Here is a 13343-nt window from a genome sequence, read left to right as displayed (position 1 = left end):
ATTCTGGAAAGGGAGAAAGGATGGAAGGAAAGGGGGAGGAAGGACAAAAAAGGAAGGAAGGAAAGAAAAAAGAAAAAGGAAGGAAGGAAGGAAGGAAAGGGAATGAAATTAGGAAGGAAAGGAAAGGAAGGACAGAAAAGAAATAGTTAATCAACAAGTGAATGAAAAGTAAACCGGAATTTTTAAACCTAAATCATACCTATCATATTAGCAAATATTATTGTTAAATGACAGTATTTGATGGCAGCCATGGAGAGGCCAGACAAATTCTTGTTCAGTAAGGTGGATATATAAATTGCTACATTTGGGGAACCAATCTAAACATGTGTATTGATAATCTTTAATATGTTTATATTTTTGAACCAGTTATCACTTTTTGGACCCCATCTGTGTAAGTCAGTTTTCTGTTACTTATAACAGAAAACCTGAAGCTGGGTAATTTACAAAGAAATGAAATTTATTTCTTTAAGTTTTGGAGGTTGGGAATTCCCCGGTCCAGGGGACACAACTGGCGAGGGCCTTCTTCTTGGTGGTGCCTTTCTACAGGAGGCAGGGTATCACATGGAGAGAATTGCAAGAGCAAGAGAGCTAACCTTCTCACTTGCTCTTCCAATAAAGCCATCAGAACCACACCCATGACAACTCATTAAACCATTAACCCATTACTCCATGAATGGACCAATCCATTCACAATGGCATAGTCCTCACAATCCAATCACCTCTTAAAGGCCTCACTTTAATATACCATAATCGGATTTCCCACCCTCTTAATACTGTTACAATGGGGATCAAGTTTCAAATATATGAACTTTTGAGAGACACGTTTGACCCACAGCACCATCTAAAGGAAATAATTTTAAAAGTCACTCTTTTCAGGACCATTTCTAATAGCTAAAATAATTTTTAAAAAACCTAAATGCTAACATTTATGGGACTAATTCATTAAATTATGGGATATCTGTTTGGTGGATTATTATTCTATCATTAAATGTATATTTACAATGAGTTTTTCATTAAACTTTCCTTTCTTTCTTTCTTTTTTTAATGCTCATGATAAATTAAGGATAGCAAGGGCGAACTCCAGTTTGGCTCCAAAACAGAAACTGGCCGGTAGTGAAGAAAGTCTGCTTCTAGACAGGCCAGTTTTGTTCTCCTTCATTGTATTTTAAATATGCCCACTCCCATCCCCCATATACATGTGTATTCCGAGTCTGTTAGGAAAAACACAAGCCACTGTGTTCTGAGTGCGGAGGGTTTAATATATATATATATACACAGCATCAGGGGGCTTACAAGGTTGTTGGCAAAATGAAGGAACTGGAGCGCAGGGCATCTGGTGCGAAAGTAGAAGTGGACGCTGAGGATGTCAGCCTGAATAGATGGCTCCTAAGAGCTTGCTGGAAGGTCTCGGAGAATCTTACATCTGATCAGCATTTGGCTGTCACCGCCCCTGGAGAATAACAGATTCCCCTTCCCTTCTGCCTTCCAAATTCCCCCCAAGTTCCTCCCAAGGCAAATACCAACCCGGCAGGGGAACATTCGACAAAATGTAGCTCCTGCTGCTCTGCATTGTGGAGGAACGGTGGAAATGGTGCTGAGCCCTATATCACTCCGTCTGGCCCAACATGCCAGGTATGTCTGAGAATCATTGCATCCGTACCTGTCAAGCAAATAGTCAGGAGGCCACAGGAAAAATAATCAGGATTATAGATAACAAATGGTGTGCTATGTATTTTATTATTAAAATAGTTCATTTTTCATGTGTGTAACATTCCCAGCATATTTTATTACAGATTTCCAAGGCAAAACAAAGCAAAACCTATGTAATTTAAACCACGTTATAAAACTTTTCGGAAGTTTAGAAAATAACAACATTCAAAAACTGTTCACCTGAAACCCTCATATGTTGGTGAGAACGTAATATGGTGCAGCCACTATGGAAAACAGTTTGGCAGGTCCTTGAAAAGTTAAACATTGAGTTACTATGTAACCTAGCAATTCTACTCTTAAGTATATACCCAAGAAAATTGTAAACATTTGTTCATGCAAAAATTTGTACTCTAATGTTCATAGCAGCATAATTCGTAATAGTTGAAACATGAAAACAACCCAAATAATGAACTAATGAATAAACAAAATGTGTTTATTCATATCTATACAATGGAATACTATTTGGCCATGAAAAGAAATGAAGTACTGATACATGGAATAACAATGGATGATCCTTGAAATCATTATGCTGAGTGGAAGACACAAGGGCCACATATTTTATAATTTCACGTATATGGAATGTTCAGAAAAGGCAAATACGTAGAGACAAAAAGTAGATTAGTGGTTGCCAGAGGCTGGGGGAGGAGGGAATGGGGAATGGTGGCTAATTGTGCATTGGGTTTCTTTGGAGAGGAAAATGAAAACATTCTAAAATTAGATAGCAATGATGGTTATACAATTCTGTGAACATACCAATAACTGCGGAAAAAAATTTTTAATTGTGGTAAAATATTCATAACATAAAATTTACCATTTTAACTATTTAAAGTGTATAGCTCAGTGGCAGTAAGTACATTCACATTGTTGTACAACCATCATCACCAGCCATCTCCAGAACTTTTTCATCTTCTCAAAGTGAAATTCTATACTGACTTGTATTAGTCTGTTTCTGTTGCTTATGACAAAATACCTGAAATTGGGTGATTTATAAAGAAAACAAAATTTATTGCTTACAGTTTCAAAGGCTAGGAAGTCCAATGTCCAGGGAACACATCTGGTGAAGATTTCCTTTGGGGGTGACTTTCCTTTGAGGGTCTCACATTGCAAAAATGGTAGAGCAGAGAGAGCAAGAGAGAGGGACAGATTCTTCATGCTCCCCTTTTAAATCCCTCAGAACCATGCCCCTGTCCACCATTATTAATCCATTCACTATTGCTTGGTCTTAAAATCTAATCACTTCTTCAAGGCTACACCTTTCAATTACCGTAATAGGATTTCCCACCTTCTTAACAGTCACAGTGGGGGCCAAGTTTCTAATACATAAAACTTGGGGGACACAATTCAAGCTTCAGTGAATTTTGGGGGGACATAATTCAATCCATTACATCACTAAACAGTAACTCCCCATCCCTCTCTTCCTCCAGCCCCTGGCAACCACCATTCTACTTTCTGTCTCTATGAATTTGACTATTCTAGGTGGCTCATGTAAGTGAAATTTGTCCTTTTGTGGCTGCCTTATTTTACTTAGCATAATGTCTTCAAGGTTCATCCATGTTGTAGCATGTGTCAGAATTTTCTTCCTTTTTAAGGCTGAGTAACATTCCATTGTATGGACATACCACATTTTTGTTTACCCACTCATCTGTTAATGAATACTTGGGTTGCTTCCACCTTTTGGCTATTGTGAATAATGCCACTAAGAACATGGATGTACAAATATCAATTTAAGTCTTTGCTTTCAATTCTTTTGGGTATATGCCAGAAGTGAAATTGTTGGATCATAACTGTAATTTTATTTTCAATTTGTTTGAGAAGTGACCACGCTGTTTTCCATAGTGGCTATACCATTTTACATTCCCACCAACAGTGCACAAGGGTTCCAATTTCTCCAGATCCTCATCAAGGCTTGTTATTTTCTGTTGTTCTTATTGTTTATGATAGCCATCCTAATGGGTATAAAGTGGATCTCATTGTGGTTTTGATTTGCATTTTGAATTGTACATTTTCAAAGTATGAATTTTATGTGAATGGTATCTCAATTAAAAAAAAAAAACCAAAACAATTGTTTATTGAGAGACCTAGTTGCACTGAGCACTCCGAGTGTCCAGATCCTGGCTTCTAAATCTTTCTTCACTAAAGGAGGCCTAATCTGGGGCAGAGAAAGTACAGGGTATCCTAGGACATTTTATTGTGCCAGAAAACAAGGAAGTGCTCCAGGAATGGTGGGGCATGTCTAAAGGTCACTGACCAAATTTGGAATAATTCAAGCATCAAAATGAATGATGACTGTGATTAGTTGTAAAGTATTGCATAAATAACAACCTCTGAATTTATGTTAATAAAAAGAGAAAAAAAAGAAAAAGGCTTTTTTTTAACGGTAATGTCAAGTTTAATCTGCCAAATATACAAGTTGAGTTTGTGGAGCATGTTTTGCCTGGGTGCTGCACAATAAACAGAGGTTTCTTGAAATGATCAATGGGTAGGATTAAAAATGGGCACTGGCCTTGGCCAGGTGGGTGGGAATGGGGCAGGGAAGAGCAGAGCAGAGAAGACTCAGTTGGAGGGGACTGGTCAAGGACAGGTCATAACCCTCACAGACCCAGGGCACGGGCTCCCAGAGACAGGCCCTCTCTGAGTGAGCACCCAGGCAACACAGACTGGGGCTGGTTGTCACAAAATGGTCAGCAGCTGCCCCCTGGCACAACCGCTCACTAACATGCAGTCTACCAGATGAATAGAAACTCTTCTTACCCCACCTTCCAGGTACCCCACCACCACTACCACCGAGGGCTCTGAATTCTAAAAATAGCAAAAACATTCAAATGGTTACATGTGAAATGCTGTCCTGCATCTTTCTGTCTCCAAGATAGTAGCTAACCTCCCCCTAAGAACCCCCGAACATCCCCCAAATGATTTCTGTGGCAAGACGAAGAAGAAGCCGCTGGCAGCAGGGAGCTCCTGGCCCTGAGGGGCTGTGCAGTGGCACCAGGGCCCAGAGTAGGTGAGACACAGCAGAGGTCCTGGCAGTGCAGCCCGGTTCTCTGGCATCTCCTCCCGCAGGCTGCACTTACTTATTCAAGGAGAGCGACTGCATTCATTTTCCTGATGAAGTCGCATTGTGTTTTGCTTTCCTCTCTTCTTTCTTTTTCTAATTTTGCCAGCTGTTTCTAGATTTTCTAGATGAAAGCCAGCCAGGCAACGCCGGCCTTGGCTTGCTGTGTCTTCCCAGCTAAACGCATTTTCATGTAACGTTCCTTTGCTTTCTGCTTCTTAATTTTTCCTCATTCTCTCCTTGAAAGCTCTTTTGGCCCATCCAGATCCAACCGTGTGACCTTTTGGGTTGTCTGTGCCACCCAGTTGGCATGGTTCTCCATGTCCGTGAGCGCTTCCACACTTTGCACTTCTGCTGGTGGTCATCTTCTTCGTCTTCTCTCTCATCTGGTTCTAGAGCTTTCTTCTTTTTGAGGTCATCTGCAGCCCCATCTACACCTTTTTCTCCTTGTTGCTCTTCTTCCCTAGTCTGCTTTTCAGCCCGGAGCTGTGTGTCGATATCAGGGCTCATGCACTGCTTTGCCTGGCCTCTGGGGTCTCTCTTTCTCGCTCCTTGAGACATTGTGGTTTCAATGGCTGCTGCAACAGATGAAAAAGGTGATTTTTTATAGAAGAGTGCTAGCTAATAGATGTAAAAGGAATTAGAGAATTTAAGAATCACCATTGTGCAACTACTAATGAAATAATTTGTTTAAGCAAGGATTGGCAATAGATATCACAGCCATTAGGTGAACAGTTATTAAGTAAGCAACAACTTACTTGGTATTATCCTGCAGATTATTAATTGCAAATGGAAACATATACCTTTGCAAGGAAGAAATCTGGCAATCACCACCCTTAAGCAAGTGATCAAACTCAGCATCATGAATCATAGAAAAACTTGATATATATACTTCCAACTATGATGCAATATTAAGTATACAACATCGTCTGTGAAGTATTCTTACAAAATGTGTGGTCTGAGCATAAGAAGCTTCTCTAGGCCTGATCTTCAGTTTCCAGGAATTCAGGGAACAGTGGGACAAGTTAAAGAACACCATGTAGGGCATTTAACAAGGTAATTGACCTGGAATCTTCAAAAAGTCAATGTCATGAAAAAAAAAAGGTGAAGTAGCAGCAAGGGGACTGCTGTAGATGAAAAGACACTTGAGAGACCTAATTAAACAGCAGCAATAACAAAACACACCTGTTCGGTAAGGGCTTATGGCTAGTCATACTTACATTTTGTAAATTTATGCTAAAATGATGCATGCACATTAATTTATCATGCTTTAGTGATATTCTAAAATATTTATTATTAAAACTTTATAGTGAATGGACATTTTTATTGCAATTCTCTTTCATGTTCCCTCCCCTATGGGAAAAGAAGTCATAATCACATAAATGGCTGTCCTTGAAAGCAGATAATATAACATGTATTTCAAGATATTTGTATGATTTATCACTAAATCACAGATTTAGTCTGGAAAGAAAATAGAAATGTATGGGATAATTTTTCATTTCATTGGGCATGCAAAATCTTTCCACCTGTTAATGTCATTAACTGCAGTATGGGCAGCTTCATAGCACAATATTCTTTCACAAAATGCAGGTTTTAAAATAGCACTGTCAGAAAAATAAAAAAAATAAAAATAAAAAAATGAAATAGCACTGTTCAACAGAAATATAATAAGCCACAAATTTGAACCCATATGTAAGTTAACATTTCCTAGTAGTCACGCTAAAAAAGTAAAAAGAAGGGATGTCATCAAGATGGTGCAATAGATGGTCACCAGCATCACTCTCCCCAACAACCAATCAACTTATAACTATTTAAAAGCAAAGATTGCCAACCTGGGACCACTAGAGCTCAGTGGAAGAAGAGGAAAGACTCACGAAGTTCATGAAGGTAGAAAAAGCTACAGCAAGAGGGATAAGGGATTGCTCCAACCATTTAGAGCCCTGGCCACTTCAGGGCCAGCCAGATGAGGGGCTGGAAGAAGTTGTGGCATATGAATCAGGAGCTGTCAAAAGCCATAGCCGAGCCCTATGCATAAAGTTGCTTGGAGTCTGCAGGGGAGAAGAGAGCCCCTGAGCATAGTATACCAGCCCCAGGACAGCAAGATCACTGACAGGGTTCCCATGAACCCAAATAGGAATGAGGGGCCACTGTCAACAAAAGAAAGGAGCTACCCAGAGGCTGGTGAGTCATCATAAGGGATCTGGTCACTGCCTGACTCCCAGGAACACTTGGAGTGTGGGGGTTGGAGGGAGGCTGGCCTGCTGGGGGGAACCTTGGGGCACTGTGTGGGCAGTTGATCTGCATTCCCATCAGCACAGGCCCACTCAGCAGAGACTGCTGAGGGCAATAGAACTGCAGGAAGTGCAGTTTGCTGCAAAGACTCAGCCCCAGGGCAGAATTTCTACACAGCTCAAGTGTGTCTAACCTCACAACACCTGGAAGTAATTAAAAGGCCAACAATTAATATCTGATCTGCACAAAAGCCTTTTCCAGAGAATCAGCAACAAAGCAGCAATTTAGCTCAACCACAGGGCTTCAGTGCTGGTCCCCACAGGGAGTTCCCCCAATTTTGGAATTAACCAAAGGATAAAAAATTAGTTCTAGTACAGAGTTTAAGTGGTGGTGTTAGCTAATATAATCCACCACAGAATGGGAAAAAACCTGGCAAATCTGAGACTAATCTCTGATATTAATCACTAAAAGTCTAACACCACCTAAAAATACCTATAAAACCTAGAAGAGGTAGCAGTTTCCTAAAATGCCCAGGCCTCAACATAGAGACACAAAGATAGAGAAAGAACAGAGAAATATGACATCATCAAAGGAAACAAAGCACCAGCAATGGATCCCGAGGAGCTGCAGATTTATGAAATGTTCGGTTGAGAATTCAGAATAACCTTCTTAAGGACGTTCAGGGAGTCATAAGAAATACAGAAAGAAAATGAAGTAATACCTGGAAAACAATCCAGAAGCAGAAGGAGAAGCTTGACAAAGGAGTTGAATCAATTTTTTAAAATTCTCGAAATAAAGAATGCATTATCTGAAATCTCCAACAGCAGACTTAATCAAACTAAATAAAGAATCAATGAGCTAGAAGATAAAACACATGAAATTATCAATACGGAGGAACAAATTGAAAAAAGGGTAAGAAAAAAGAAATACGGCAAATATGAGACTCTCTTGAGAGAAATAATCTTCACATATCTGGCGTACAAGAGAAAAAAGGAGAGATGTAGAAAGCATATTCAAGGAAATAAGGGCAAAAAATTCCCATGTATGAAGAAAGATGACAGCATCCAGGTACAGGAAGCTCAGAGCTCACCAATCAAATTCAATCCAAGGAGGAACACCCCAAAGCACATCATAATCACATTATCGAAAACCAAATACAAAGAAAGAATACTGAAAGCAGCAAGAGAAAAGAAACACATAACATTTAATGGAGCCCCAATCTCTCAGCAGATTTCTCAGTAGAAACCCTACAGGCCAGAAGAGAATGGGATGACACATTCACAGTGCTCAAGGAAAAAGACTGTCAGCCAAGAATTCTGTACCCAGCAAAACTAAACTTCAAATATGAAGAAATAAAGTCTTTCCCAGACAAACAAATGCTAAGAGAATTCATCAACACGAGACCTGCTTTACAAGAAATGCTAAAGAGAGTTCTTCACTCTGAAAGAAGATGATGTAAAGGAGCAGCAAAGAAACATCTGAAGGTACATAACTCATTAGTAATGTAAGTTCACAGACAACATCAGAACACTCTGATGTTGTAAAGTTGGTGAATAAACTGCTTACATCCTTAGTATGAAGACTAAAGGACAAATCTAACAAGATGATAACATATACAGCAACAATATAAGAGATAGACAATATTAATAAATGTAACTTGAAACAACAAAATTCCAAAAGTGGGGGGGTATAACACCAAAGTGTAGAGTTGGCTTTGTTTTTGTTTTTTTCTTAGATATCAAAGTTAAATTGTTATTAGTCTAAACTAATTGCTTATGACTATAACATTTTTTTTGTAATCCTCATGGTAACCATAACACAAACTTATAAGAGACAAACTCAAAATAAATAGCAAGAAATCAAAATATACTCCTATAGGAAATCACTCAATCACAAAGGAAAACAGTAAGATCAGAAAAAGGGGAAAAAAAGATCAACAAAACAACAAGAGAAGAATAACAAAATGGCAGTAAGAAGTCCCTATATATCAGTAATAACTCTAAATGTAAATGGATTAAGTGCCCCAATTAAAAGACACAGAGTGGCACAATGGATTATAAAACAAGAACCAACAATATGCTGCATATAAGAAACTCACTTCACCTATAAAGACACCCACCAAATGAAAGTGAAGGGATGGAAAAAGATATTTCACATAAATGGACACTGAAAAAGAGCAGGAATAGATATACTTATATAAGATAAAATAGACTTCAAGTGAAAACAGGTAAAAAAAGATAAGCAAGATCATTATATAATGATAAAGGGATCAGTTCAACAAAAGGATATAACAATTCTACATATATACTCACCTGATTCTGGAGCACCCAGTTGTATAAAGCGATTACTATTAGACCTAATGGGAGAAATAGACTCCAATACAATAATAGTTGGGGACTTTAATACCCCAGTTTTAGCAAAGAACGGATCATCCAGACAGAAAATTAACCAGGAAACATCAGAATTAATCTCTATTCTAGGCTGATTGGACTTAAAATCAGCCTATGGACTGACTTTATGGACATATATAAAACATTTTATCCAACAGCTGAAGAATACACATTCTTCTCAGCAGCGCAAGGAACATTCTTCATAATAGATTATATGTTAGGTTACAAAACAAGTATCAACAAATTTGAAAAAATTGAAATTGTATCAATTACCTTGTCCAACCTCAATGGAATAAAACTAGAAATCAACAACAAAAGCAACACTAGACACTGTATAAGTACATGGAAATTAAACATCATGGGTCAAAGAAGAAATCAAAAAGGAAATTAAAAAATTTCTGGGGAGAAATGAAAATGAAAATACAACATACTGGAACCTATGGGATATGACAAAAGCAGTTGTAAGAGGGAAGTTTATAGCAATAAATGCCTACATCAAAAAAGAAGAAGAACTTCAAATAAGCAACCTAAAATTACACTTCAAGGAACTAGAAAAACAAGAATAAGCCAAACCCAAAATCAATGGAAGGAGAGAAATAACAAAGATCAGAGCAGAGATAAATGAACTAGAAATTTAAAAACAATACAAAAGGTTGATGAAACAAAGCATTAGTTTTTTAAAAACGTAATCAAAATTGATGTCTTTAGCTAGACAAACAAAGAGAAAGAGAGAGAAGACTCAAATAAGTGAAATCAGGAAAAGAAAAAGGAGACATTACAACTGATACCAGAGAAAAGCAAATGATCATAAGAGACTACTATGAACAAGTATATGAGAACAAACTGGAAAACCTCAAAGAAGCAGATAAATTCCTGGACACATTCAACTTACCGGGGTTGAATCATGAAGAATTAGAAAGTCTAAACAGACCAATAATGAGTAATGAGATTGGAGCAGTAATAGGAAGTCTCTAACAAAGAAAACCCCAGGATCAGATGGCTTCACTGCTGAATTCTACCAAGCATTTGAAGAAGAACTAATATCAATTCTTCTCAAATTCTTCCAGAAAGTTGAAGAGGAGAGAATACTTCCAAACTCATTCCATGAGGCCAACATTAACCTTGTACCAAAACTGGAAAAAGATACAACAAAAAAAGAAAACTACAGACCAATATTCCCAATAAACACAGATGTGAAGATCCTCATTAAAATAATACCAAACAGAATCCAATAACACATTAAAAAGATCATTCACCATGATCAAGTGGGATTCATCCCAGGGATGCAAAGATGGTTCAACATATGCAAAACAATCTGCACATCAACAGAATGAAGAAAAAAGAACATGTGATTGTTTCAATAAATGCAGAAAAAGCATTTGATAAAATGCAACACCCCTTCATGATAAAAAACATTCAACAAACTAGGTGTAGAAAGAATGTACCTAAACACAATAAAGACCATGTAAGACAAACCCACAGCTGATATCATGCTGAATAGACAAAAATTGGAGGCTTTTCCTCTAAGATCTGGAACAAGACAAGAATGCCCATTTTCCCACTCTTATTCAACATAGTATTGGAAGTTCTAGCCAGTGCAATAAGGCAAGAGAAAGCAATAACAGGCATCCAAATCAGAAATGAGGAAGTCAAACTATCCCTTTTTGCAGATGACATGATCATATACATAGAAAACCCTAAAGACTCCACCAAAAAATTACTAGAACTAATAAATGAATTCAGTGCCGAGGCAGGATACAAAAGCAGCATTCAAAAACCAACAGACTTTCTATACACCAGTAACAAAATAGCTGAAGAAGAAATCAAGAAAGTAATCCCATTTGCAATAGTCACCCCCAAAGTGAAATACATAGGAGTAAATTTAACCAAGGAGATGAAAGACCTCTACAATTAAAACAATGAAGTGTGAAAAAAATGGAAGAGAACACAAATAAATGCAAAGATATTCCATTCTCATGGGTTGGAAGAATAAATGTCATGAAAATGTCCAAATCACATAAAGCAATCTACACATTCAATGTAATCCCTATCAAAATACCAATGACATTCTTCACAGTAATAGAAAAAATGATCTTAAAATTTGTATGGAACCACAAAAGACCCCATATGGCTAAAGTGATCTTGAATGAAAAGAACAAAGTTGGAGGCATCACGCTTCCTGACTTCAAAATATACTATGAAGCTATAGTAACCCAAACAGCATGGTACTGGCATAAAAATTGACAAATAGACCAATGGAACAGAGTAGAAGCCCAGAAACAAACCCACACACTTACGGCCAACTGATTTTGGACAAATGTGTCAAAAATATACAGGAGGGAAAGGACAGCCTTTTCAACAAATGGTGCTGGGAAAACTTGATATCTGCATGAGGAAGATTGAAACTAGACCCCATCCCTCACCATACAGAAACATCAACTCAAAATGGATTAAAGACTTAAGTTTAAGACCCTAAACCATGTAATTACTAGAAGAAAACATAGGGGAAATGCTATATGAAATGGAAGTGCTTTTTTGAGCAAGACTACAAATGCACAGGCAACTAAAGCAAAAATTGCAAAAGGGACTATGTCAAACTACCAAGCTTCTGCACAGCAAGGGACACTATCAACAAAGTGAAGAGACAAACTACAGAAAGGGAGAAAATGTTTTCAAACTCCACATCAGACAAGGGGCTGATATCCAGAATATATCAGGACCTGAAACAACTGAAGAGCAGGAAAACCAAATAACCCAATTTAAAAATGGGCAAAGGACCTGTACAGACATTTCTCAAAAGAAGACATATAAATGGCCAACAATCACATGAAAAAATTCTCAACATCACTAATCATCAGGGAAATGCAAATTAAAACCACAATGAGATATCATCTGCCCCCAGTTAGAATGGCTATTATCAGCAAGACAGAAAATAACAAATGCTAGTGAGAATACAGAGAAAAAGGACCCCTCCTACCTTGTTTTTGGGAATGTAAATTGATACAGCCATTGTAGAAAACAGTATGGAGTTTCCTAAGAGAACTGAAAATAGATCTTCCTTACGACCCAGCCATACAACTACTGGCAATATACCCAAATAAAATGAAATCAATATATCAAAAAGACACCTGCGCTCCCATGCTCATCACAACACTATTCATAATATCCAGGAATCAAGGTAACTGCCAATCAATAGATGAATGGATAAGAAAACTATGATATATATACATAATGGAATACTATTCAGCTATAAAAAGAAATGATATCCTATCATTTGTAGCAACATAGATGGAACTGCAAAACATCATGTTAAGAAAGTAAGTCAGGCACAGAAAGATAAATATCACATGATCTCACTCATATGTGGAATCTAAAAAAGAAAAGTGGCCCTTATAGAAGTAGAGAATAAAATAAGGAATACCAGAGGCCAGGGGTGAGAGGGAACATGGGGGTGGGGAGGGGTAAGGAGAAGTGGTGTCCTAATAGGTACAAAAGTATGCCATCTACCTTAAGTAAATCACTGTGCAGAAATGCATGTATTGAAACAATACACTGCACCCCACAAAATAAATTATATAATGTATCACAGTTAATAAGGTTCTTATATACATATTTTAAAATGATGAGTCTTTGCATCATCCCTAAAAGATTCATTATTCCAGTAAATTAAACTTTTTCTAAATTAAAAACTTTTTAAAAAGTGTTTCACAGTTGTTTTATGAGTATTTCTAACCATTTTATTCAAAGTGTTATAAATAGAGGTTTTCACATATAGGTTGAAAAAAATTAAACTCTGCATAATTAAAAAAATTAACCCAACTATACGCTGTCTATAAGAATAATATAGGTAGGTGAAAAGATATACCATATAAATATCAATCAAAAGAAAGAAGGAGTGGCAATATAATACCAGATAAAGTAGACTTCAGGGAAAAGACTTCTCAGGGAAAAGGGGGTGG

The 13343-nt window shown here is 37.5% G+C and overlaps 1 pseudogene; it reads right to left on the bottom strand.

The window, feature by feature from the left end:
- Nucleotides 1-4777: 4777 nt before the first annotated feature.
- Nucleotides 4778-5323, bottom strand: LOC134371589 (28 kDa heat- and acid-stable phosphoprotein-like; annotated as a pseudogene).
- Nucleotides 5324-13343: the final 8020 nt, after the last annotated feature.

The sequence above is a fragment of the Cynocephalus volans genome, chromosome 3, assembly GCF_027409185.1.
Source record: "Cynocephalus volans isolate mCynVol1 chromosome 3, mCynVol1.pri, whole genome shotgun sequence".
NCBI lineage: Eukaryota > Metazoa > Chordata > Mammalia > Dermoptera > Cynocephalidae > Cynocephalus > Cynocephalus volans.
This window is presented reverse-complemented; position numbering and strand designations above follow the sequence as displayed.